The 24077-nt window shown below is 34.8% G+C and overlaps 1 protein-coding gene across 6 annotated transcripts in view; it reads left to right on the forward strand.

Moving 5' to 3' along the window:
- FUT8 (fucosyltransferase 8) overlaps positions 1-24077 on the forward strand; it is a 320765-nt gene that overhangs the window by 112621 nt on the left and 184067 nt on the right. The window contains exons 3-4 of one of the 6 annotated variants that reach the window (XM_037740462.1): positions 8830-8868; positions 12084-12111. The exons of 4 other annotated variants lie outside the window; for them this stretch is intronic. The gene's annotated coding sequence lies outside the window, so the exon portion shown is untranslated. The remainder of the gene's footprint in view (positions 1-8829; positions 8869-12083; positions 12112-24077) is intronic. One more of the 6 variants, XM_037740463.1, reaches the window with a different exon arrangement.

The raw sequence follows: 24077 nt of genomic DNA on the forward strand, positions 1-24077 counted from the left end.
TCCCTCCCCCCCTCCCCTCCTCTCCCTTTCCCTGCCCTGCCCTTTGAGGATCTTGCTGAAATACTGATTCTGATTCAATGTGTCCATGGGTAGGACCTGAGATTGTACATTTCTAACAAGCTCCCAGAAGAGGATGAAGCTACTGATCCCTAGACCATACTTTTTTCCTCCCTTCCCTCCCTTGAGAACTACTGGTTTGGCTTAGATCCAGTGTTGGACTTGGATGGCTGAGTGGTGAGTGATCATAAAGTAAGCCTGCCTGTCTAGAAGTATTTTGAGCAATTTTAGTAGATCTATTTATAGCTGGTTCTTTCCAGGTAGGATCAGAGAAGTATATGCTTCTGAATAGGTTAAATTTTCTTCTATAATATAATGCTGCCCTGAAGGCAGAAACATGCCTATCATTTGTTATTTTCCTGGAAGGCATGAGGCTGCTTCATAATTGTGTACATGTTTAAGGGAAACTGAGTAATTGAGATTAGGCTAGAATAATTAACAGATTTGTACATCAGATAATTTGCTTTCATTAAAGTCATTATTACTCTTATTTATTGGTTGTTCCTGATGATAGGGCATCTGTAGATTTCAAAAAGTGTGAAGTTCATACTGATTGCTTTTCTCTACTTTTGACAGTTTAAACTTGTCAAAACATAGAGTCTTGCCTTGAGCCAAATAAATGGTAGTCTTTCTTAATGAAACTTTGAATAGAGCCCAAATTTATGAAATTGTTAATTACTCTTTACATCTAGATTTTATTTTACTAAAAGTAAAGTGATTTTTATCTGCTAATACAAATAGAAAAATAATCTTTTATTTGGTTGACATCCTTCAAGGACCTCTCTCTGGCCTTCTCTCCCTCCCTTCCTGGGTCTTTTCTTTTGTATTTACAGCCTAGATTTTGAAAGGTTCTGGGTTCCTTTTGTCCGTTGATACTTACATGAATGTTATCCTTAAGTTTTAAATTCAGGCTACAAGTAGACATAATGTGCCCCTTAATTAGTTGGGGTGAGGGAGTTAACTTGAAAGTTAAGGATTCGGGGGATTCCTACAGATGGGTGGGGAAAAAAAACAGCTCAATGTTAGGATCCCTAACAAAGCATTTTGATTGGCATATGGAGACCTTTGCATGAACACAAACGTTCATATTTGAATATTTATAGAAGATAATCTGTCAAAATTACTGTTATTTTAATTTGCCAAGCTTGGCTGATTGCCGCAGTTGGATGTTAGTTGAATTCAAGATGAAGAGTTGTAAATATGTTTTGTTGTGGGACGTGCTTTTTGTTCTTGAAACTGTTTGAATTTCTTGCCTCTGCCACCTATACCCCCTTCTTTAAAACTGTGAGACTTTTTTGTATCAGTTGAACTTTCATGTTCTTTTTTTTTTAGGAAAAAATAAAGTAAGATGTTAACTGTAAGGATTAAATTTTTTTTTTTTTAACTAAATTTGTTGACATTGGTGATCAGGAATTGTTTAAATAATTTTACTGTTCATCCATTCAAAAAGTTTAAATTTCTGCTTTAAAGGACCTATCCTTGGAGACTCAAACCTAGGGATATGTATCTTATTTGGATGGTTTTGTGTGAGATATGGTTCACATTAACAACAAAGAAAATGTAGACTTCTAGATAATTAATGTTTCCTCTTTCTTTTGTCTCATTTGAACAGCTAATAATTTTAGTGACCCAGATTCAAGCAATAGTACCTCTCTTTGTAATTGTTATGTGGTTTTGTCAGCTTCTTATGTTCTAGGGGAATGAAGGTAAGACTTTTTTTTTTTTTTTTACATATTGAAAGAAGTTTGTTAATAAATATTTTTTTTCTCTTTTTAAAAGCCAGGAACCCTGTTCTCTTTCCATAGTGTCTGATCATTCAGAAAACATTGTATTCTCCTGCCTCAGCCTCCTGAGTAGCTGAGATTCCCGGAGCCTGCCGCCATGCCCAGCTAATCTTTTTTGTATTTTTAGTAGAGACAGGGTTTCACCCTGTTGGCTAGGCTGGTCTAGAACTCCTGACCTCAGGTGATATGCTCGTCTCGGCCTCCCAGAGGGCTGGGATTAAAGGCATGAGCCACTGTGCAGGAGAATCGCTTGAACCTAGGAGGCGGAGGTTGCAGTGAGCCAAGATCATGCCTTTGCATGCCAGTCTGGGCAACAAGAGCAAAACTCCGTCAAAAAAAAAAAAAAATAGAAAACATTGTATTACTTGATGATGAAGTATCACTTTTCCTCAAAGGATTCTACAGAGTACGTTATTTCAGCTTTAGAGATGATAACAGTGACTTTCTCAAAGTCATATGACTTTTTTTGGGGGGGTAGGGCTATATTCTGTGCTCCATGTGCTAAGCTATCCTGTCTCATATAACTAGCCATTATTATCTGAATCTTTTTTTTTTTAACATGTATAACCACTTGACATGACTTGTCTTCGTTTTTTTCTGATGTTTTTATTTTTTTTATATCTTAGAAAGTGACATAATTGAATCAATTTTTGTTGGTTATTACTTTAGCAAGTACTATGTCAAGTACTACATCTCAGTTTTTTGGGTTTTTTTGTTTTGTTTTGTTTTTTGTTTTTTTGAGACAGTGTCTCTCTGTGTCGCCAGGCTGGAGTGCAGTGGCGCAATCTTGGCTCACTGCAACCTCTGACTCCCTGATTCAAGGGATTCTTCTGCCTCAGCCTCCAGAGTAGCTTGGATTACAGGCACACACTACCGCGCACAGCTAATTTTTGTATTTTAGTTGAGATGGTGTTTTACCATGTTGGACAGATGTGAACCACCACTCCTAGCATACATCTCAGTTTTATTTAGACTTTTTTTGGAGTTTCAGGAATGTGAGGTCTCAGGAATATACTTTGTATTAGAAAATTAAGAGTGGAACTTTTATAGTATTTTCTGTCTTTCACAAGGATCCATCTTCATTCTTATTTGACTTTTTTTTTTTGATACATTATTTCTTTTCTAGGAGATTTAATATCCTAGATTTTATAAATCTTATAATTTTTTTAATACATTATTTCTTTTCTAGGAGATTTAATATCCTAGATTTTATAAATCTTATATAATTCTCCTAGGTTTTATAAATCTTATATAATTCTCCTAGATTTTATAAATTAAAATACAAATCTCCTAGATTTTATAAATTTTATAAATTTTACTACTTTTGCCTTTTCTTTTCGTGATCATCTCCAAGTCTCCCATGTATCACACCCTAATTCCTTATTATCTTCCTAGGAAAATTTATTTGTCCAATTCTGTAGCTATCCTCTGGCTGGATAACAAAATTACTAATAATTCCATAATATGTTACCCTAGCTACTAATTTTGTGATAGTCCATCATATGTTCACTGTGTAGATTGTTCAGAGGTGACTGTTGTACATAATGCACCACAGATGTGGAAGTAATAATAAAATTTACATAGCTGTAAAGTGAGGGTATTGCTAATATGTTCCCTTGGGTCTGCTAAGTTTGGAGGCTTATTTTGTAATGGTTCTTTCAGATTTCTTAAGGTGAATGAGATACTATGTTTACTTTAAATTTTAATTGATATGATTTTGGTTAAGTAGGTTAAAAGTCAATGGAATAAAAGTTAAACCAGCAATATAAAAATAATAAGCCACTTTTCGATATGATTTAAAAAACAATTTAGCTGTATTTCTTGCTATAAAAAAGCAGCAAAGAACACTATACAGTGGACTGATTTTCTAAGGAAATTAATTTTGGTAAAGATTAATTTCATGATGATAGCAAATATTAGGGATTGGCATCCAAATGTCAAAATTTCACACAAAAATTTAGCTTTCTACTGTTTTTTTTTTTTTTTTTTTCCCTTTAGAGGAAGAACTATAAAATTTGCATAGAAGGTATGATAATGCTATTTTAATAATCAGGATACGTTATTTTGAAAATTAACGGCAGTAAGACAACCAGTGAATTGTAGTACTTATTGATTTTTAAAAAAAATTTTATTTTTAATTTTCTGGTTACATAGCAGATATATGTATTTATGGGATACATGAGAAGTTTTGATACAGACATGCAATGTGTAAAAATCACATCATGGACAATGCATCCCTCCACTCAAGCATTTATCTTTTGTGTTGCAAACAATCCAAATATACTCTTAGTTACTAAAAAATGTACAATTAAATTATTATTGATTGTAGACACGTGGTTAAGCTGTCAAATACTAGGTCTTATTCATTCATTCTATATATATATGTTTTTTCATTCATTTTCTTATTTTCAAAGAAATTGACTTAATAGCCTTAACTGTCACCGAGGATGGTGACAAATGAGTTCTTTTTCTCTCTTTTTTTAGTATCATGAATTGTTAGCAATTCCATGGATTTCAAGGAATTATAAACATTATCTTTTTTTTTCTTTTTGAGACAGAGTTTTTCTGTCACCTAGCCTGGAGTACACTGGCACAATCTCGGCTCACTACAACCTCCGCCTCCTGGGTTCAAGTGATTCTCATGCCTCAGCCTCTGGAGGAGCTGGGACTACATGCTAATTTTTGTATTTTTGTAGAGACAGGTTTTGCTATGTTGGCCAGGCTGGTCTGGAACTCTTGGCCTCAACATTCTATATTTTTTGTACCCATTAATCATCCTTTCCTCTCCGTCATCCCACCACTACTTTTCCCAACCTCTAGTGAACATCCTTCTACACTTTCTCCATGGTTCAATTATTTTGATTTTTGATCCCACAAATAAGTGAGAACATGAGATGCTTGTCATTCTTTGCCTGGCTTATTTCACTTAACGTAATGACCTCTGGTTCCATCCATGTTGCAAATGACAGGATCTCATTCTCTTTTATGAGTGAATAGTACTTCATTGTGTATATGTACCACATTTTCTTTGTTCATTCATCTGCTAATGCACACTTAGGTTGCTTTCAAATCTTGGCTATTGTGAACAGTGCTACATGTTCACAGAATTTGTTTATCAGTTCTTAATAGTATCAGTTCTGATCATTTTTTGGTGGATTTTTTAGGTTTTTCCAAATATAAGATCTTATCACCTGCAAACAAGGATAATTTGACTTCTTCCTTTACAATTTGGGTGCCCTTTATATCTTTCTCTTGTCAATTGCTCTAGCTAGGACTCCCAGTACCATGTTGAATAACAGTAGTGAAAGTGGGCATCTTTGTTGTGCTCCAGATTGTAAAAGACAGGCGTTCAGTTTGCCCCCATTCAGTGTGATGCTAGTTGTGGGGCTGTTGTATATAGCTTTTATTATGTTGATGTATGTTTCTTCTACTCATGTTTTTGAGGTTTTTATTATGAAGGGATGTTGAATTTTATCAAATGTTTTTTCAGCATTAATTGAAATGATCTTATAGTTTTTGCCCTTCATTTTGTTGATATATCACTTTGATTGATTTATATGTGTTGAACCATTCTGGTGTCCCAGGGATAAATCTCACTTGGTCATGATGAATGATCTTTTTAATGTGTTGTTGAGTTCAATTTGGTAGTATTTTGTATGGATTTTTGTGTGAATATTCATTAGGGACATTGGCCCATAGTTTTCTTCTTTTGATGCATCTTTTTATGTTTTTGGTACCAGAATAACACTGGCCTTAAAGGATGAGTTTGTATGTATTCCCCCTGCCTCTTTTTATTTGAGATAGCTTGAGTAGGATTGGTATTAGTTCTTCTTTAAATGTTTGGTAGAATTCAACAGTGAAACCATTGGGTCATAGGCTTTTCTTTACTGTCAGACTTTTAATTGTGGCTTCAATTTCGTTATTTGTTATTGATCTGTTTGGATTTTGGATTTCTTCATTTTAGTCTTGTTCATGTTCAATCTTGGTAGGTTGTATGTGTCTAGGAATTTGTCCATTTCTTCTGCGTCTTCCAATTTATTGGCATATAGTTGCTAATAGTAGCCTAATGATTCTTCAGATTTCTGTGGTATCAGTTGTAGTGTCTCCTTTGTCATCTTTGATGTATTTTGATTTTCTCTCTTTTTTTCTTAGTCTGGGTTAAGGTTTATCTGTTTTGTTTAACTTTTCCAACAACCAACTTTTTTATTCATCTTTATTTTAATTTCATGTATTTCTGCTCTCATTTTTATTATTTCTTTTCTTCTACTACTTTTGGGTTTGTTTTCCTCTTGCTATTTTAGTCCTTAAGATGCATTGTTAACTTGTTTACTTAAAGTTTTTCTTCCTTTTTTTTTTTTTTTCTTTTTTACTGTAGGCACTTGTAGCTATAAACTTCCCTCTTAATACTGCTTTTGCTGTATTCTATAGGTTTTGGTATGTTGTATTTCCATCATCATTTGTTTCGGGAGATTTTTCAATTTCTTAATTTCTTCATTGACCCACTTATCATTCAGGAGCATATTGTTTAATTTCCATGTATTTGTATAGTTTCCAGAATTCCTCTTGCTATTGATTTCTTGTTTTATTTTATTGTGATCAGCGAAGATGTTTGTTATTATTTGTTTTTTTGTTTAATGTTTTAAGACTTGTTTTGTAACTTAACATATGATTTATCCTTAAGAATGACCCATGTGCTGAAGAAAAGAATGTGTATTCCGTAGCTGTTGGATGAAATATTCTTTAAATATCTATTAGATCCATTTGGCCTATTTCTTTGTTGATTCTCTGCCTGGAAGATCTGTTCAGTACTGAAAGTGGAGTGTAGAAGTCTCCAGCTATTATTGTATTGGAGTCTTCCTCTCTTTAGCTCTAATAATACTTGCTTTATATCTCTGGGTGCTCTACTGTTGGATGCATATATATTAAAATATTTACAATTTTTATATCCTCTTGTTGAATTGATATCTTTATCATTATATAGTGACCTTCTTTGTCTCTTCTTATAGTTTGTATTTTGAAATCTATTTTGTCTGATATAAATATAGCTTCTCCTACTCTGTTTTGGTTTCCATTGGCATGGAATATCTTTTTCTATTTCTTTATTTTCAATCTGTTGGTGTCTTTGTAGGTGAAGCATTTTTCTTGTAGGCAGCAGATTAATGAGTCTTCTTTTTCTTATCCATTCAGCTGTCCTGTGTCTTGTGATTGGAGAGTTTAGTCCATTTATACTCAGTGTTACTATTGACAAACAAGGACTTACTTCTGCCATTTTATAATTTGTTCTCTGGAGGTTTTGTGGTCTTCCCATTTATCTTTCCTTCATTCCTGTCTTCCTAGATGCTACAGCCTACTACACACCGTGGGTATATGGTATGGCCTATTGCTCCTAGGCTATAAGCCTGTACAGCATGTTACTGTACTAAATATTATAGGCAATTGTAACACAGTGATAAGTATTTGTGTACTTAAACATATCTAAACATAGAAAAGATACAGTAAAAATATGGTATTAATTATCTTTATTTTTGGAGACAGTCTTACTCTGTTGCCCAGGCTGGAGTGCGGTGGCGCGATCTCGGCTCACTGCAACCTCCGCCTCCTTGTTCAAGCAACTCTCATGCCTCAGCCTCCCAAATGGTAGCTGGGATTACAGGTGTGCACCACTATGTCTGGCTATTGTATTTTTAGTAGAGACGGGGTTTCACCGTGTTGTCTAGGCTGGTCTTGAACTCCTAGCCTCAAGAGATCCTCTGTCTTGGCCTCCCAAAGTGCTGGGATTATAGGCATAAGCCTTTGGGCCTGGCTGGGTATTTATAATTTTATGAGACCACTCATATATGCAATTCGTTGTTGACTAAAAGCATCATTATGTGGTGCATGGCTTTACTTTCTATGACAAATTGCTGAGCATTCTAAAGGAGAGAAGAAAGTAACTTAGGTTTGATACTTTGTTTGAAATTATAATGTTTCATTCCCATTCCAATCCTTTTCTTACTCCTCTTTCTGTCCTTTAGAGCTAGGCTAGTGGGGAGCAGAATCATGAGCTTAAATTAGTGGAATGTGTGAACATTGGATAGCATGGGGAGAAGTGTTTCAGCTTCTTTCTCTGAACTTTAACTTTCATCCTCTTTACTCAAAGTGGTGTTTTGGTTGCTTGCATCTGGTTCAAGTGGGTGTCTGATTCTTTGCAAAGCTCTTCTATTGACAAAAAGCATTCACAGTGTTTTCCTGGTGGATTAATATTAGGTTGACATCTGTTTGCATGCTAAGTGCTGTATCGTTATCATTTGGCATTTATTAACTAGCCTTGATATACTGTGCATTAGTTGGCATTTATACATGTCTTAGTCCCTGTTGTAGAGGAAATACCCTGAAAAGGAGTTAATTGTGGGAAACACAGCCTTTTCTCACATACCTAGCTGCCTGGGAGCTTTCCGCTGAAGACTTTTATTTAAGCATTGGAAAGTCTTTCTTCGAGTGGTTAAGATAGGAAATGACAGTTGTGTAAAACAGGGCCTTAAAAACAACTGCCAGGTAGACTCATAGTGGCCCTACAAGGAATTACCAACATAGATGTGATTTTCTCAAGAAGTTGGAAATCTCCTTATTAAAATTAATGCAGTGAAATTGTTCCATTCCCTGTAGAATATTTTAAAAAATCAAAAACAAAAATAAAACAAATCAAACAAACTTCTCTTTTTTGTGTTAACAAAATGACCATGTGATCTGTGGAGGAAGGAAAAAGGAGAAAACTTTATTTTCAGAGTAACAATCTGCAGATGAGGGAAAGTAACCTCTGGTGGAACTGTAAGGCACGTGCTTCACAGAAGGGAGTAAACAGTAGTATTTAAAAGCTTTTTAGGGTTTGTTTTACGTGTATATTCATCATGTAATATGAATTGCCTAGGGAATACCTATGAATATATATGGGGAAGTCTAGTGCATGTGCAGTGAGTTAACATGTAAATAACATACATCCGATCTTCAGGGCACAATCGAAGTGGAATTTGGCTCTTTATATCAACAGGTGAGCTATAGAAGGTATTTTGTATGCACTCTCTGAAAGCTGGCTGAAACTGGCTTAGGACCTGTAACCTTTTACCAGGAAAGAATGTTTGTAAGGCTGGCCTCCTGTCCTATCAGTGCTGCTGGCAGGACCCTCAAGTCAGGGTTATCCCATTTGTCTTATATCAGGCAGTCCACCAAGGTCAGTTAGGCAGTGTTTCTGTAGAATAGATGTCTACCTAATAGATGAGGAAAACTTCATGGCAGCTAACATCCCCTTTGGTAGTTAGAAATGTAGGTATGTATGACCAAACCCTTGTTCCTGCTATGGGCACTTAATTTTTTCTCTCGAGGGTCTTATCTTAGCCAAAGGAAGTCCATCTTACTGGATTAAAGATTTAAACGTAAGACCTAACATCATAAACACCCTAGAAAAAAACCTAGGCAATACCTTTCAGGACACAGATATGGGCAAGGACTCCATGACTAAAAAAACATCAAAAGCAATGGCAACAAAAGCCAAAATAAACAAATGAGATCTAATTAAACTTAAGAGCTTCTGCACAGCAAAGGAAACTATCATTAGAGTGAACCAGCAACCAATAGAATGACAAAAATTTTTTTCAATCTCCTCATCTGACAAAGGGCTAATATCCAGAATCTACAAAGAACTTAACAAATTTATGAAATAAAAACAAACATCCCATCAAAAAGTGGGTAAAGGATATGAGCAGACACTTCTCAAAAGAAGAACAAACAAACATATGCAGTCAACAAAGATAGGAAAAAAATTCATCACTGGTCATTAGAGAAATGCAAATCAAAACCACCTTGAAATACCATCTCATGCCAGTTAGAATGGCAATCATTAAAATATCAGGTGACAGATGGTTGAGAGGATGTGGAGAAATAGGAATGCTTTTACACTGTTGGTGGGAATGTAAATTAGTTCAACCATTGTGGAAGACAGTGTGGTGATTCCTCAAGGATCTAGAACTAGAAATACCATTTGACCCAGCAATCCCATTACTAGGTATATACCCAAAGGATTACAAATCATCCTGTTATAAAGACACATGCACACGTATGTTTATTGCGGCACCGTTCACAATAGCAAAGACTTGGAACCAACCCAAATGCCCATCAATGATAGACTGGATAAAGAAAATGTGGCACGTATATACCATGGAATACTGTGCAGCTGCAAAAAAAGATGAGTTCCTGTCCTTTCAGGGACATGGATGAAGCTGGAAACCATCATTCTCAGCAAATGGACACAAGAACAGAAAACCAAACACTGTATGTTCTCGTAAGTGGGTGCTGAACAATGAGAACACATGGACACAGGGAGGGGAACATCACACGCTGGGCCTGTTGGGGGTTGGGGGGCTAGGAGTGGGATAGCAGTGGAGTGGGGGGATTGGGAAGGGATAACGTTAGGAGAAATACCTAATGTAGATGACGGGGTGATGAATGCAACAAACCACCAAAGTATGTGTATACCTATGTAACAATCCTGCACATTCTGCATATGTACCCCAGAACTTAAAATATAATAATAAATAAGGCAAAAAAAAAAAAAAAAAGAAAGTCCATCTTATCTATCATTGCCGACACTTGGATCACAGCTAGTAGTGGTTAGAGGACAGAATCTATCAATGTGTCAATCGTTTCTGTCTTGCCTTGGTTGCTGAGTAGGTATACAAAACTTAATCAAGTCAAATCACTTCTTTACCTCAGTTTTCCCCTCTTCAAAATGGAGATAATGCCTACCTTACAAATTAATGGTAAGAATTAAACGAGGAACTGTGTACAAAAATGTATTGTATGCCTGGTACCTGTTTGGCATGCAGCTTTGTATTTTCCTCCTTCCTTTGGGCATCAGCAATATTTGGATTTTACTCTTTGAGTTCAGTGGTTACTGGTTGTGAAATCAAATTATTTTGTCTTTCTAAACCTCATTTTTCTCTAATGTAAAATCAGTAGTACACAGCTTATGAAGTGGTGATTGAAATTCATTTCCTAGTGTAGTCTAGGAAATTTTTCTTGAATCTGAGTGTCAAATTGCCAAAAACTTGTATGAATTCGTGAGTTTTGCTGTGTAGATCTTTTGGATGTGAAAATAATAGTTTATTTAAGGATTAAATAGGAGAAATATACTAAGGAAAAGTAAATCTCTAGAGTGTTTTTATGGGGGGAACTTTACAATATCTTACTACATTATGGTTAATGTAATTTATCGGGATAACAGGGAAATTATGCATCCAAAGGATATTTTTACTTGAAATAGCACCTCTAGAAGAGGTATTCATAGAGCAATAATTTAGGAAGTGAGACACTTGAACATACCTTTTGAATTGCCTTTTTTTTTTTTTTTTTTAAATCTTAGGTAACTTTAGATTTTACTAAGATTTCAGTATATAATGTTTTGTGGGTAGATATTGGAAAATAAATCTACTGGAAATTTTTCAGTTTAGTAATTACCAAAGAACTCTAATAAACCAATATTAAAGTTTAGTTGCAAAATTAAAGTCAGGACTCATAAACGAATTATGTTAAATGAGTTAGGAGTTAAATCATATTGTTGAGTTTAATTATGTATCAAATTAATATAATTTCTTTGACATAATCACAGAATAGAAATCATTGTGTGGTATGTTGTATTGAAGGGTTATAGAGTGATGAACTAGTGAGTTTATATTTTTGAGGTTGTTATAGTCCTATGAATTTCAATTATATTTGTTTAAATGTAAATCACTTTTATAAGCAGCAGCAATGTATCATTGCCATTGTATTTTGTAGCAGGTGAGTCAGCTTTTGTGTATACCCAGATACACAGCAAGACCTTATCTCTTAAAAAAGAAAAAAAAAGAAATTTCAGTTTATAATTTTATTTGACATGTTACAGCTCTTTATTTGACCCTGAAAATGTTGCACTGAGAATAGTCTTTGCATGCATAGTCCTTAACTCTGAGGAAAAGGATAAGAGAAAATAAAATCAAAGCTTAGCTGCAAATCAGTAAGTGCAGACAATCTGCTGCTGAGAAAATGGAGTTGAATTTATGTGTAAATGTTAAAGGAAGACATATGGATATGTTGATTATAGCTATCTTTAAGTGTTTTTGTTATAGGCAAAGGGTTTGCAGAGTTAGAGTAAATGCATTAAAAGTATTGCTGAAATTAAAATAACTTTATTATTCAAGTTTTTTTTTTTTTGTATTATGTTTGTTTTTTCAGGAAACCAGATACTTAAATATAAAACTGGGTATTTATTTTTGTAACTATTAATAATTTAACGCTAAGGACTACTAGAAGTCTGATTTTACATTTAACAAAGTATTATTTGGAGAACTGATTATTAAAATAATATCATAGTAATATACATCCCCAATATGTGTTATGTGGTAAAATATACATAACAAAATTTACCATTTAATCATTTTTAAGTAAGCAGTTTAGTGGCATTAAGTCCAGTTACATTGTTATGCAACCATCATCACTATCCATCTCCAGAATACTTTCATCGTCCTGAAATGAAACTCTGTGCCCATAACACAATAACTCCCTATTACTCATTATCTCCCCCAATCACTATTCTGTGTTTTCTCTATGATTTTGACTATTCTAAGTATCTCATATGAGTGGAACCACACAAAATATGTCCTTCTAGGACTGGCTCATTGCATTTAGCATAATGTCTTCAAGGTTCATCCATATTGTAGCATGTATCAGAGTTTCAGTTCTATTTCAGGCTCATTAATATTCCATTATATGTATATGCCACATTTTACTTATTCATTTATCTATCAGTGGACATTTATATTGTTTCTACTTTTTGGCTATTGTGAATAATTCTGTCATGAACATTGGTATGCAAGTATCTGTTTGAGTGTGGTAATATCTTTTTCCATATATTTTGACAAAATTTTGTTAGTTTAAATGTTTTTACTTAAATGAGCTAGATAAATATCTGAATGTTCAGTGTTATCAGTTAATATTTATGGAATACTTTGTATATCATAAGTATTGTGGGGTTATAAAGAGTTACAATATTATGAAACTATTGTTTTAAAGAATTTGCAGTCTAATAACAGTAATAGGGTATGTTTATGAAGACACACAGAGCCTGGTAGTATACACTTTTTGAGGCTGAGAAGATATCTAAGCTCTGATGCAAACCAGCATTCTCTCTTGCCAAGATTTTTGTCTGTTATCCTGAACAGAATACATGGCCATAATCAATAAGCGTATTTCATTCAAGCATAGCATTTAACCTTCCAGGATGAATTTTGGGGTGATTATATCAGCATGGAAATGAGATCATGATATTCTTTAAACTGTCTTCTCTATAGATCTTATCTTTAGGTGACTTACATTCCTTCTCTCAAACTGTCACTTTAACTGACCTCATCTCCTATCCCCACTCCCACCTTGAACTGGGTAATTTTTTGTTGTGGATACATTTCTTATGTATGTAAACTGGCTTAAGTGTAAATGAGATAAAAGACATAAGAAGGAGCTACGTACATGTTTCAAGGTTCTTTCCAGCTTTGTGATTTCAATTTAATCCCTCTGGTACCTGTTTGTTGCCAGTGAAAGAAAACAGAATCAGCATGCTTAGAGGTTTCACAGCAGATCTGCTTTGTGGTGATTTTAAAGGCTAAAACTTTGAAATAAAAACATTTTGGTATGTTTCAGTGGTCTCTTTTTTCTCCTTTTTCAGAATACTTTCCCTGGAAAAGCAAAATAAATCTTTTATGAATCCAGTCATAACTTTGCAGTTTAATTGAACTTTTAGGGTTTTTCTGGGTGAGCAAGCTGGACCTTTTGAAGTTTAACACTGGAATGCTAGCATGCGAGTGCTCCTACTCTTAATTTCCACTGAGTTAGACCAAAAGAAACATATATTTTAGATTCATATTTTCTTTGAATGATGTTTTGAAGCTCAAGATGAACTTTAAAAAACACAGCTAAACAAAGCTTCTAAAAGGTAATACTGTAGTAGTATTTTTTTCCTCCATATTAATCTACTTGGCTCCTCATAGTGGGCTTGAATTGTGAGTGGTAAAGACTCATTACTTGTAGGGTATCCTGGCCCCAAAAATAAAACTTCTTTCTCCTAGCCTTCAGCCTGTTAGTGTGATGAATTCTGTAAACCTCTTAAGAGCAGGGACTATGACTTCGTTTTTATTTATTTTACTTTTCTCTATCTGTCTATCTATCTATCTATCTATCTATCATTTATCTATCTATCTATCTGATAGAGTGGTCTTTGCTCACTACAATCTGCCTCGTGGGTTCAAGTGAATCTCGAGCCTCCACCATCTGAATAGTTGGAATTGCAGGAATGCGCCACTATACCCGGCTTATTTTTGTTTTTGGTTTTTTGGGGGTTTTTTTTGTAGAGATGGGGTTTTGCCATGGGCTTGTCTCAAACTCCTTGCCTCAAGTGATCTACCCGCTACCTGCCTCAGCCTCCCAAAGTTCTTGGATAACAGGCATTAACTACTGTGCCTCGCTTGTGGTTTCATTTTTGTAAAACATTTAGTAGAGTTGGCGCCTTGCACATAATAAAATGTTTCTTCCAAAGTTATGAATCCACATAAAAATGAAAACTTAAAAAAGGAGATAATTGCAGAAGTGAAGAAAGATGAACAAACAAGGATGGCCATCCATTCATTCAGCATATAATGAAGATCTGCTGTGTACCAGACACTTCACTAAAAGTACTGGAAATCTAGCAGTGATAAATTAGACTCATTTCCTATACTTAAGGAATTTAGGTTGCCTAGAACAGTGATTAGCATGTAATAGGCACTTATAAATATTTGAATACATGAATATCTGTTTTGTAGAGAATGATTTAGGGTATGGAACATTATAGTGGGGAAGTGGAGTGTACCATCATATTAGAGATAATTCATTTTAAAAATGGAAACAAACTATTAATACAGAAAATAGTTAAGTCAGTCTATGGTAATACATAGAAAATGTAGTACAGAAGAGCCCTTAAAAATAATGAGATATATATTGGCTGACACAGAAAGATGCTCTAATTTACCTAATGTCGAATTAAACAAAGTAAGCTATTGAATAGGATGTATAGAATGATTCCTTTAATGTAAGTTATTTATATTTCTATAAAATGTCACAAGATATTGTGGAGAAATAACTATGAATGATTCTTATAGGAGGTAAGTTTTTTGCTGATCTTTGCTCTGTTCTTTATGCGCTTCTGTGATTGTTTTACCATGACCATTTGCTACTATTTAAAAATAATAAAACTACTTAAATATGTTTTTGAATAACTTTTTTTAAACTTAATATCTGTATGTATAAATAGATTTACTGGTTGATGGTCCATTGTCCTATAAATGTAAAACGTGTCATTAAAGAATTCTACATTTTTTTCCTAAAGAAATATAGTTAACCAGAATTAACTTTTAACACTCAACATTTACCTTTAATGTTTATTATTTATTTTTTTGTTTTTTAAATATTTTTTTGAGACAGGGTCTTGCTCTTTCACCCAGGCTGGAGTGCAGTGGCATGATTTTGGCTCACTCCAGCCTCCACCTCCAGGGCTCAAGTGATCCTCCCTCTTCAGCCTGCCAAGTAGCTGGGTCTACAGGTGCATACCACTACACCTGGCTAATTTTTATTGAGGCTGAGTTTTGCCATGTTGCCCAGGCTGGTCTCAAACTCCTGGGCTCAAGCAATCTGCCTGCCTCAGCCTTCCAAAGTGCTGGAGTTACAGGTCTGAATCACCATGCCCAGCCTACCTTTAACATTTACCTATAACACTCATAGGGTATAGTTTTAAAATGAATAGTAACATTTAAAAATATGTAGTAGCAGGAATATGTTTAATAATAATTTTAATTTTGTTTTTAAGATACTTTGAGGTATGTCTACATAATTAAGTGTCAAAGAACAAAAATTTTTAAGCTTTTTTATGTACTTAATTTGGATTTAGTTATTAATATTAGGTTGAACTATGCTTTTACTCTAAAGATTTATTTTGGCACACTTCTTTGCTTATTATGACTTCTTATTGTCTTAATTAGAGGTGAGAAGACATGCTCTTTGGGTGTCCTGGTTATGTCTAGTCTATAGTCTTAGTTTTCACAGGTTAGTAGGAAATGTTAAATTATTACTGCCTCACTACTTTTTAAATTTATTTTAATAACTTGCTTTTATCAGGAAAAATTAATGGGCTAATGAGAATGTTCTATTCCATATATAGTTTGTCCGTAACAAACTAATTTTATTAGAAATGTTATAGCAACCTTACTTTTTTATCCTCCACAAGATCATTTTAGTGTAGTTATTGGAGTTTCAAACCATATACAGTTTGAAAACTGTTTATAGTTCTGTTTAGTAACATCTTAGATGATATTTTTAAAAAAGGTTGACATTGCTTAGTTAAAAGTTATCATTATTCTTTTAAAACAAAAATTTTATTTTTCAGACCGCACAGCCCTTCGAATTCTGATGCATCAAGTTTCAAACAATTTTGTTTATTTTTGGGGATACATACCTATAAAATCTCCAGAAATTGTATGTTTAGCTATAAATATTTTCAGAAACTGTGAGCATATGAAGCACAGATATATGACTATAAACCTTAGAGGATGATTTTAGATTTCTTTCTCTTTTTTACTTTTTTATTTTGAAAAAAAAAAAAAAAAATCCTGTTCCAGTTTAATGAATATGATAATTTGATATCCAGGTAGAATAATATATCTAATTTTTGTCCTCATTTTTTAAGGTGAGATAGTTTATAAAATGGAGAATAAATCATCTTATTAGATGTTGACTCTCAACAGTATAAGAATATTAATCTTATATAGTGATGACATTCTATTTTAAATGCTTTATATGTTTAAATAATTTATAACAAGGGAATTAGAAAAACTGAAACGAAATGCTTGAATTAATACTGTAAACATGATGTTAACATTTATAATTAATATTTTTAATTGTTACGTAAGGACATGTATGTGCATAAAAACATATACATTAGTCTAAATGAAATTAATGGCTTATTTTATACACTCACAATATTTATACTTTTCTTTATGTCAGATGTTGATAAGTGTTGTAGAGAAAAGTAAGTACATTGGTATTGGTAATAAGGTATGTTTGAGTTGGGAGCATGCCATTTTTGTATAGAATGGTCAGGGAAGGTTTCTCTAAGAAGGTGATAGTTGAGTGATGCCTTGAATTTGATGAGGGACAGAGCTGTGGGGATATTTGGACAAGTATGTTTCAGACAAGTTCAAAAGCCCTGTGTTGACTGGAGGCTCTGCATATTTAGAAATATAAGAAATTTAATCATGCGTGGTATAAAGTGGTCTTATATATATTTTTTAAAAGTATGTTCTTTTTGTTGTTGTTGTTTCAATTTTGTTTTCCTGGTAGATTCTAAGATCTGCTGTAATTGGGATTTATTTGTCTTGCTTATTGTATCTTTGGCACTCACTACAGTGCCAAACACATTAAGGCAATGTGTTACGGATGGTGAGAAAGAATTTTGGAGGAGTCTTCTTAATTCATACTATCAAATTATTTTAAGCTGCAAAGGTCTTTAGAGATCATTTAGATAACTCTTTTTGATGTTATACATGAAAAGACACATCATTAAATAGAGTGACTTCCAAAAGTCATCATTAAATTAGTAGTAATCTTGAGTTGGCAAAGAATTTTAGTTTCTTAGTCTAACTTTAGTCCATTGATGGTGAGATCCTTTTGTTTCAGATGTCTGATATATGCATGGGAAGATATTTGCTGTGGAAAACCTCCTTGCTATGGAAGACCTCCTTGCATCTGGAATCAGATTGTTTGGTTGAAATTCCTGTTTGACACTGCTAGCTTTGTGATACTCTCCCTCTCCCAACTTTTCCTTTTGGTGCCCTGGTTTTCTTGTTCACTAGCCAACTCAGAGTGTTATTTCCTTTTTTTTTTTTTTTAAAGGGAGTTATGATTAAAAGAATAGGAATTTGAAATCAGACATACTTGGGTTCTATAAAAATTTAATTCTTAAAGTTATTTGTTAGTATGTATCAAACTTTAGTGAATGAGGAAAACATCAGAAGACAAAAGAACTGATTTCAAGAGTATTGAGCATAAGGAACTCATGTATTAATTTAGGAAAAGGATGTCAAAATAAAATTAAGATACATAGAAGACTGGTTAACTTTCTGTATGACAATGAAACCATATAACTTCAGGGTTAACAATCCAAAAAGAAACTTGGATGTAAAACACTGAGTTTAATTTAGATATCATCAAGGTCTTTATCATCATCTCCATTATCATAATACACTGGATTTTATCATCTCTAGGTCTGAGTATATTGGTTTTATGGATTTTAGCAGATTCTAGAAACTTGCCATATGCCTTAAGACTTCTAGCTGTATGTGCATTGTATTTTAAAATGTCATCAGCTTTGTTATCCTGATAGTCTCACAGAACAACCAATAAAATGTCTGAGGTATTTATTCACATCTTTTTTTCTCCATTTTCCTGTCATATGACATAACCTTTTTATACCATCAAAACACATTGATTCTAATTGTCTGTTTCCCATGATTTTGATTACCTACTCTTGTCTACCCCCTTTACATACCAACTCTCCTTTTTTGGGTTCTGTCTTATTTTCGCTCCTGCATCTTTTTTTTTTTTTTTTTTTTTNTTTGAGACAGAGTTTCACTTGTTGCCCTGGCTGGAGTGCAGTGGCACGATTCCGATTCACCGCAGCCTCTGCCTCCTGGGTTCAAGCGATTTCTCCTGCATCAGCCTCCAGAGTAGCTGGGATTACAGGCATGTGCCACCATGCCCAGCTAATATTTTGTATTTTTAGTAGAGACAGGATTTCACCATGTTAGTCAGGCTGGTCTCGAACTCCTGATCTTAGGTGATCACTTGCCTCGGCCTTTGAAAGTGCTGGGATTACAGGCATTAGCCCTTCTGCATCTATTTTTACCTTCCTTACCTTACTCTTGGTCATGGCAGTGATGGCAGCCTTACAGTGTCCTGGGCTCCTTTATGGCGGTGATGTTGGCTGTGGTGGCTGCTATTTTGAGGGGTATGCATGAGTATGTAGTCCCAGGAGGCTTGGTCACCTGCAAGGGATGTTTTGCAACCAAGGTCTTTAGAGGCATGCTCAGCGGCAGCAAATCTCCTTTAACTTCTTTTTTCATCTTTTTTTTGTGCTAACTTTGTTAAGGTTTTCTAGGGCAGTCTAGAGTAACATTTACTCTTGTGCATTCTTAACCTCATTACTAAGATGGACCTCTGTTAAGTGGATCTCTATTGAATGTCCCAAGGATTCATTGAGAACTGTAGCTTGCTTGTGGGAACTTAAATGATTCTTGGTTCTTTGTGAGCTCTAGAAATTACTCAGCACTAGCTATGTGGTAATGTTTCTTTCCTGGAAATTGTTTTTGCTCTATCTCATTGGTTTTCACCCTATGCACATGTAGATTACTATTGATACTTAGATAATTTAAGGAGATCCTTAAAAAAAAAAAAAAGGTCTTTCTGTAACTCTCTCACTTGAGGAACTTTTCCCCAAAATTCTTGTTGTTCTGGCCTTTCTGTATTATGACCTCTTGTATTTTTCAACTTAGCAATGGCGCTAGATTCTATTAGGGTTTCATGTCCTACATACTACAGTCCCAAAAGCACTTTCAGAAAGAAATCCCAGGCAATTATAGGGCAGTTATTTTGCTGTTGTTTTTTGTTTCCCTTATTTCAGAAATCAGTTTTGAGCTGATTGTTCTATGTCAGATCATCGATTGTCCAATGTCGGATACATAGTTTGTTCAACCTTCTAGTTGTTTACATTTGGAGGGTAATTCTGCATCCTATTACTGCTGCATGGGTTAAGGTAGAGGTCTTTTAATACTTTTAAAATTGAAAAAATCCTTAGCAAGTGATATGCCTCACCCATTTGAAAGTTAGTTCAAATGCTATTATATGTACAATTTTATTTTTAAATGTTGTTTAAATTTATTTTAGTAACATTTGTGTTATTTTTTCATTCATAGCTGTAAGTAAAGCCTGCTTTGACTGCTTTTCATCTAATATTGGTTACCAGTCAACTGATGCATTAAATTAAAGTTAATATAACTGTAATGATTTATATGAGTTGAATCTTTTTGGTACTTTTATGCCCCCTGAAGATCACTGCCTGTTTGATGGTGCTTTTGTGTGTGTTCTCACACTCGCAGTTGCTCTGCCAGCCCCCTTGCCCCAGAATTTGATGTAACAACAACAAAAACTCCATGACTCTTAGTATAGGAACTTTTTACCAATAAAAAAAAATTGGTCTTATATTCTCTCTGTTGAGATACAGTAAAATATGGTGTAAGTTTACTACTTCTTATTCTTTCAGATTCCTTCAAGTAGCTTAAAAGCATTGGAAATTATAAGTAGAATGCAGGATGTAAATTGGTGTGAAGTAATTGAGAATGTCTCATTAAGTATGTTATTTAAAAAAGGGATGTTTAAAACAATTTTTTAGGAGGGATATGAGGTACCATAAAAGAGTTAAATTAATGGCTCTCATGTTTATGATTGATTCATTTGGTGACATGAGCTTTATTATTATTTAGTTTTTATAGTGTTTCGGTTACTGTACTAGGTATGAAGTGTACCATATCTGATTATTAAAAGTGTATGCTATTCTTAGATGAGGAGCTTGAAAATAGGGGAATGTTTGAAGATGAGCCAGTTAATTAGCATTGCAGTTTATATATTGTGTGCCCAGGACATCAGAATTGTACATTGTGAGTCTTAAAAAACTGTGGGCTGGGCACGGTGGCTCACGCCTGTAATCCCAGCACTTTGGGAGGCCGAGGTGGGCGGATCACGGGGTCAAGAGATGGAGACCATCGGGGCCAACATGGTGAAATCCCATCTCTACTAAAAATCCAAAAATTAGCTGGGCATGGTGGCATGCGCCTGTAGTCCCAGCTGCTCGGGAGGCTGAGGCAGGAGAATTGCTTGAACCCGGGAGGTGAAGGTTGCAGCGAGCCGAGATGGCACCACTGCACTCCAGCCTGGCGCCTGGTGCCCGAGCAAGACTCTGTCTCAAAAAAAAAAAAAAAAAAAAACTCTGAAGAAATGCATAGCCATAATTTGGATTCCTCTAAAGAGATGAGGGTCAGGGTTGTAATTTTAGGTGAGACAACTACAAATGCATTAATTTTAACAAATGTCAACAAAGTCTGATTTCATTAGTTTAGGTTCAGAGGTACCTGTACAGGTTTGTTATATAGGAAAACTTGTGACATGGGGGTTTGATATACAGATTATTTCATCACCCAGGTACCAATAGTTATGTTTTCTGTTCCTCTCCCTGCTTAGAGTCTCCACCCTCTGGTAGGCCCCAGGGTCTGTTTTTCCTTTCATTGTGTTTATGTGTTCTCATCGTTTTTATGTGTTCTCATCATTTAGCTCCCACATATAAGTGAGAACATGTGGTATTTGGTTTTCTGTTCCTGCATTAGTTTGTTAAGGGTAATGGCCTCTAGTTCTGTTCGTGTTACTGCAAAGTACATGATCTCATTCTTTCTTATGACTGCATAGTGTTCCGTGGTGTATATGTACCACATTTTCTTTATCTAGTCTATCGTTGATATGTCTTTAGGTTGATTTCATGTCTTTGCTATTGCGAATAGTGCTTCAGTGAACATATGCATGCATCTGTCTTTATGATAGAATGATTTATATTATTTTGGTTATATACCCAGTAATGGGATTGCTGGTTCAAATGGTAGTTCTATTTTTAGCTCTTTGAGAAATTGCCACACTGCTTTCCACAGTGGTTGAACTAATTTTACACTCCCACCAAGAGTGTATAAGCATTCCCTTTTCTCTGCAACCTTGCCAGCGTCTGATATTTTTTTACTTTTTAGTAATAGCCATTCTAACTGGTGTGAGATGGAATGTCTTTGTGAGTTTGATTTGCATTTATTTAATGATTAGTAATGTTGAGTATTGATCAGTGTTGAGTTTCTTTTTCATTTGCTTGTTGGTTGTATGTTTGTCTTCTTTTGAAAATCGATCACATCCTTAGCCCACTTTTTAATGGTGTTTATTTTTTTTCTTATGGATTTGCTTAAGTTTCTTATAGATGTTAGAAATTAGACCTTTGTCAGATTCATAGACCTTTGCAGCTGCAAAATTTTCTCTCATTCTGTAGGTTGTCTATTTTCTCTGTTGATAGTTTCTTTTGCTGTGAAGAAACTCTTTAGTTTAATTAGATCCCATTGGTCAAGTTTTTGTTTCTGTTGCAGTCACTTTTGGTGTCTTTGTCATGAAATCTTTCCCAGATCCTCTGTTCAGAATGATATTGCCTAGGTTGTATTCTGGGGTTTTTCATAGTTTTGGGTTTTAAGTCTTTAATCTGTCTTGTTGATTTTTGTATATAGTGTAAGGATGCATCCAGTTTCAATCTTCTGCATATGGCTAGCTAGTTATCCCAGTACCATTTATTGAATAGGAAACCCTTTCCCCATTGCTTGTTTTTGTAGGCTGTGTTGAAGATCAGATGGTTGTAGGAATGCAGTCTTATTTCTGGGCTCTCTGTTCTGTTTCATGGTCTGTGTGTCTGTGTTTTTTGTTGTTGTTTTGTTTTGTTTGTTTACCAGTACCATGCTGTTTTGGTTACTATAGTCCTATAATACAGTTTGAAGTTGGATGGCATGATGCCTCTTGCATTTTTCTTTTTGCTTAGGATTACCTTGGCTATTTGGGCCCCTTTTTGGTTTCATATACATTTTAAAATAGTTTCTCTAATCCTGTAAAATGTCATTGGTAGTTTAATAAGAATAGCATTGAATCTATAAATTTCTCTGGACAGTATGGCCATTTTTATTTTAACAACATTGATTTTTCTTATCCATGAGCATGGAGTGTTTTTCCATTTGTTTGTGTCATCTCTGATTTCTTTGAGCAATGTTTTGTAATTCTCCTTGTAGAGATCTTTCACTTCCCTGATTTAGCAGTGTTTCTAGGTATTTTATTCTTTTTGTGGCAGTTGTGAATGGGATAGTGTTCCTAATTTGGCTCTTGGCTTGGCTGTTGTTACTGTATAGGAATGCTAGTGATTTTTGTACACTGAATTTGTATCGTGAAACTTTGCTCAAGTTGTGTATTAGCTTAGGGTGCTTTTGGACTGAGACATTGGGATTTTGTAGATAAAGAATCATGTCATCTTCAAACAGTGGTAGTTTGACTTATACCCCCTTTTTTTTCTCTTGCCTGGTTGCTCTTGCAATGACTTCCAATACCGTGTTGAATAGTAAGTGGTGAGAGAGGGCCTCTTTGTCTTGTGCCAGATTTCAAGGGGAATGCTTCCAGTTTTTGCCCATTCAGTATGATGTTGACTGTCAGTTTGTCATAGATTTGCTTGTATTATTTTACTGTATGTGCCTTCGGCACCTAGTTTGTTGAGAATTTTTAACATGAAGGGATGATGACTTTTAGCAAAAGCCTTTTCTATATGTATTGAGATGATCATGTGGTTTTTGTCTTTAGTTCTAGTTATGTGATGAATCATATTTATTGATTTACATAAGTTGAACCAACCTTGCATCCCAGGGATAAACCCTACTTGATCATGGTGAATTAGCTTTTTGATGTGCTTCTGGATTTGTTTTGCTAGTGTTTTGTTGTTTATTTTTGCATCAATATTCGTCAAGGATATTGACTTGAAGTTTTCTTCTCTTTTTTTCTTTCTTTTTCTTTTTTTCTTTTTGTTTGTTTGTTTGTTTGTTTGTTTTTTGAGACTCTTGCTCTGTTGCCAGGTGCTAGGCTGGAGTGCAGTGGCATGATCTTGGCTCACTGCAACCTCCACATCCCAGGTTCAAGCAATTGTCCTGCCTCAGCCTCCCAAGTAGCTGGGACTACAGGCGCGTGCCACCATGCCCAGCTAATTTTTGTATTTTTTTTTAGTAGATATGGGGTTTCACCATGTTGGCCACGATGGTCTCGATCTCTTGACCCAGTGATCCGCTCACCTCAGCCTCCCAAAGTGTTGGAATTACAGGCGTGAGCCACCATGCCTGGCCTTTTTCTTTGTTTTTTTGAGCCAGGATCTCACTTTGTCTCCCAGGATGGAGTAGAGTGGTACAAACGTGACTCACTGCAGCCTTAACCTCCCAGGCTCAAGCGATCATCCCACTGCAACCTGAGTAGCTGGGACTACAGGCATATGCT

The sequence above is a fragment of the Cebus imitator genome, unplaced genomic scaffold (genome assembly GCF_001604975.1).
Source record: "Cebus imitator isolate Cc_AM_T3 unplaced genomic scaffold, Cebus_imitator-1.0 Scaffold83, whole genome shotgun sequence".
Taxonomy (NCBI): domain Eukaryota; kingdom Metazoa; phylum Chordata; class Mammalia; order Primates; family Cebidae; genus Cebus; species Cebus imitator.